Consider the following 5,000-nt stretch of genomic DNA (forward strand, 5'->3'; position numbering starts at 1 on the left):
AAAGAAACGGAAAGCAAAAACCAGAAGTTAGTCCATTGCAGTTCGAATAGCAGTTAATGTCCACGGCTAATCTCGGTTGGTCGTTCTCGCGGATTTCGGTACTTGACCTGAGTTCGGCGGAGGAGTGACCCGCGCTGTCATGAAGTTTCGGAACCTTTTGAAGAGATTCTGCTGTTGGCGCTTCTCGATTTTAAAAAGTTTAACGTCATTCGAGGAACGAAAAGCGCAGGATCTTGATTAGTTAGGAATAATCGAAAGTGTGTCATATGCCCGTTGACGTGCGGTGTAGGTCTGGTCACTGGAGTTTGTGATTTTTGTTTGAGAATCCTCTGATTCAGTGAATTTAGAAGTTAGTATCCATGCACGTGGAATCTAACTGAATAATATGCGAAGCTTTCTGTAGATGGAATATATCGAAAGAGTGCTCACACACACATAAACACACACACGCACACACATACAACACAACACACACAACACAACACAACACAACACAACGCAACACACACACACACACACACACACATGAATATATAAAGATACATATATATATACATACTACACATACACGTCTGTGTGTGTGTGCATAATTGCGTATGTATACATTTTTACACATACATGTTTATATACACATATGTAGGAGCGTAGCTAACCTTCAAGAGACTGGGGGTGGAGGGGGGGCTACCTCCTTTGAGGGGCCTCTTATATATTTTTGGGGGGTTAGAAAAAACACATTAAAAACATTCCATGTCAAATATATTGTGCACTTCTTGCTGAATCACATCGATATAGTCATCCTTCACTTGCAAAAAACAACCAGACATACATCAAATCAATCAACATTATTTATAGAAGTCATTCTATTAATGTTTTTATTAGTTATTTCCTTTTGTTCATATTTTATTGTCACTATAATGCAGCAGTGAGGTACCCAGTCAACCGCACGCATAAATCTACATATGTACACACGCACACACACACACACACACACACACACACACACACACACACACATATATATATATATAAGTGTGTGTGTCTGTATATATACATATACACATGTATGTATATACAGATACATATATATATATATATATATTTATATATATATATGAAATATGTATGTAAATATATGAATACACACACACACACACACACACACACACACACACACACACACACACACACACACACACACACACACACACACGCACGCTAGGGCAAGAAATATCCGCAGCCAACCCTGCCGAGACCGCACTTGTCGCTACCAAGCTGCACTTTAAACTCCATTGATCAGTGTCTTCCCTGGGCGACATTCCGAGGATTCGAACGAGGGAACCCGATGTTGCTCGGAGGTCGCCTTGGCTGATACGCTTTAGCCTTTCTTGTGGGAAACGTGGGGTTGGGAGAATACTGAAGGGAGGGGGGAGGGGGAGGGGGTGGGGAGAAGGGGTTATTTTTATTTATATTTTTTTTTCGTTTTTGCTTGTTGTATTTTTCTGTTGTTTTTTTTTCGTTTCTCTTTGGTTCTTTTGTTTTTTTTTCTTTTCTTTTCTTTCCTTTTTCTTGTGATATTCAATTTTCTCTTCTCTCTTTTTCCCCTTTCTTTCTTTCTTTTTTGGAAATTTATCTCCAAATGTCTTAAAGGTTTGTTTTTCTCTTTTCTTTTTTTCACATGAGTATTGGTGCTAAAAGTTGTATTATTTTATTGTAATCTTCATTATTATGTAATCATTATTATTGTTGTTGTTATTATTATTATTATTATTGTTATTATTATTATTATTATCATTAATATTCTTTATATTATTATTATTATCATTCTTCTTCTTATTATTATTATTATTACTGTAATTATTATCACCATCATTGTTATCATCATTACTATTATCATCATCATTGCTATTATCATCATCATCATTATTACTGTCATCGTTATCATTATTGTTATCATTATTCTTATATTTATTATCAACATTATTATCATCATTATTAATACCATACATATAGCATCATGATACCATTACTATTATTACCAGTACCATTGTTATCATCATCACTGCCATTATCACCATTAATATCATAACTGTCATTTCTACATCATCAATATCGTTGACATTCTTTTCCTATTATTAAGGTTATACAATTGGTTATCATCATTTGTGTTTTGAAAAGATTAATGATAATGATAAAACCTAAAATAAACAATGGATTGAAAAAATAAAATAATTATTGATAATGTTATTAATAATGTTGAAATTTATTGATAAATTGCAAAAAATGTCGGTACTGTTACTTATGTAATAATAATTGCAATACCAAAGATAATAACTATAATGATCATAATGATATTTATTATCAAAACTTTAATAATAATTTATTGATATATCAATACTAGGATGATGAAGATAGTTAACACCAGCATCATCATTTAAACACAATAGATTAACTATCTATCAGGCCACGAACATAAAACAATAGATGATTAAATAAGTAAAAATTCTTCCGTGCTTTTGTCGCGGTCATGCAGGAGTCAGCCAGATGCCCAAGTCAAGATCGTTAAACGCGAAAATGGCTGAATTCAGACACCAAAACCACGCGATTCCAAAGAGCAAACGAAGCAAATACTACATCAAAGTCTTTAACTTGCATTCAACGTACAGAAAAAGAAAAAAAAGAAACATTCAAAGCGAAGAAAACAAGGGAATTTAAAACAGGTGACGAGGTAGTTTGGTCGCTGTCACTTGAAGAGTTGCAAAGAGTCGACAAACTGGATTCGCTCTGTCTACTTTATGCTTTAACTTGCTTTCGACCTTTTCTGTAAAGTAGGGCTGTAACTTTTTTTTTTTTTTTTTTTTTTTTAATATTACATCTCTTTTCCTCCTTTTTGTCACTGAACAGATTTCATTGCGATAAAAGCAAGTATGGAAGCGATTGAATAATCTCTCTCTCTCCTTCACCCTCTTGCTCTCCCTCCTTCCCCTACCGTCCCCCCCTCCCCCCTTTCCCCTCAATATCTCGTCTTCCCCTCCTCATCTCCCTCCTTTCCCCCCCCTCCCACTCACCCTTCCTCCTCCCTATCTCCCTCCCAGCTTTCTCCGACCTTTTCGTAAACGGTTAACCTGACGAGCTTTTATGCATTCAGTGGTAGACGATATGGTGAATGATGACTTTTGGGACGTTCCAAAGGTGATAACCATTATTCTTCGTTGCTTTTGCTCTTAAGGCGGAATGTTTATGTTGATGACTTCTTATGCATTTTGTATATATATTTTTTTATTTTGTTTTTATCCATGTAAGTTTTTTATTTTTATTTTTTATTATTCTTATATTTTCTTGCCTTATTCTTGTTACATTATATTATCACACATGTTATTTTCATAATGGTAATTCCCCACTATGTTTATATTGTGAACGTTCTCAATTTCCTCCTTCCTATCAACATCATTATTCCCGTCATTGGTGTCATCATCATTATGATCAGAATAGTGGTCATTATCAAGCAGTTTTCGGGTATAAATGGTTTGAAGGCTGCCATTAACATACGCATGCCATTTCTCGTTCCTTATTTTATGCAGCCCAATGCCTTTTTTTTTTCGTAAATATGCTTTCTTTTTACGGCTGCGCTATAAGACAAGATGATTTGCTTGTCGATCATATCTTTCTTAATTTCATTCTTGTTTTTTTTTTATATATTTATGTTTTTTTTTTTTTTCGCTTCATCGCACGGGTAAGAACAGTGATTATCATGAGCCAAGGAGTTTATGTATAGAAGCTTCTTATTTGAGAGTTGTTGATCACTGGCCGCAGTTCTTCATCATTATTTGAATATCATAATAATCTGATATTTGTTGGAACAATAATGATATGAAGGGCTAGAAAAAAAATAAGAAAATAGAGAGATCGGTTAGAGTAAAAATAAAAAAAAATATAAACAGCTGATAAAAAAATGTAAAGAAAACGGAGCTGATTCGGTGGCGCTGGATGAGATAATTAGACGAACGAAACAAACACTCCCTTTTTTTTCTCTTTTTTTCTCTACCTTTCTTTTCTCTTCCACGAGACGTAAACGCACACAAACAATCCTTTTATCTCCCATTTCTTTCAGCTTACAGTCTTCTTCGTTTCTGGCTTTCAGTAACGCAATTGAACTCACTTATCTCCTCGACAAGATGCCAAAGAACCACTGGCGTTCGTGTAAACCTGTTCCCGGATTGATCTGCATGCACCGTCTCATGCTAATTCCTTGCTTGGATTTATGCTCAAATTATCATTATTAATGTAGTCCTAATGTGGAAGATGTAACGAGTGTGTTAATAATGTTGATGGAAATGTGGCAGCGGAGATGATGGAATCACTAATTACGATAACGATTCTCATATTATGAACAAATGCGATTGCGGTAAATACACTAATCAATACTTGCGCGGCGCCCGTCAACGCTGCTGATAGCTTCGGTCAGTCACGGGCGGCCGGGCGAGGGCGGCTGCGCTGTTATTCGGGCTGCACGCAAACACTTAGTGGACAGCCGAGAGCCTAAATATGTGGATACATGGGCAAGCTTATATATATATATATATATATATATATATATATATATATATATATATGTATATATATATGTGTGTGTGTGTGTGTGTGTGTGTGTGTGTGTGTGTGTGTGTGTGTATGTATATATATATTATATATATGTACATATATATGTATATATGCATATATATGTATATACATGTATATATATATATGCACATATGTATATATATCATATATATGTACATATCATTATATATATGTATATATATATATATGTGTGTGTGTGTGTGTATGTAAACACACACACACATACACACACACACACACACACACACACACACATATATATATATACAGAGAGAGATTGAGAGAGAGAAAGAGAGAGAGAGATAGGTATACTCATGTATGTATAATTATTTGTATACACGTACACGTACGCACACAGAAACACACACACACACATCTTT

General features: G+C 34.8%; 1 protein-coding gene across 2 annotated transcripts in view; it reads left to right on the top strand.

Annotated features, from left to right (window-relative positions):
- The window catches only part of LOC125043189 (sarcoplasmic calcium-binding protein, beta chain-like), a 53,281-nt gene that overhangs the window by 24,575 nt on the left and 23,706 nt on the right, over window positions 1-5,000 (top strand). The gene's annotated exons all lie outside the window — the stretch shown is intronic.

This window comes from Penaeus chinensis, chromosome 33, assembly GCF_019202785.1.
Source record: "Penaeus chinensis breed Huanghai No. 1 chromosome 33, ASM1920278v2, whole genome shotgun sequence".
NCBI lineage: Eukaryota > Metazoa > Arthropoda > Malacostraca > Decapoda > Penaeidae > Penaeus > Penaeus chinensis.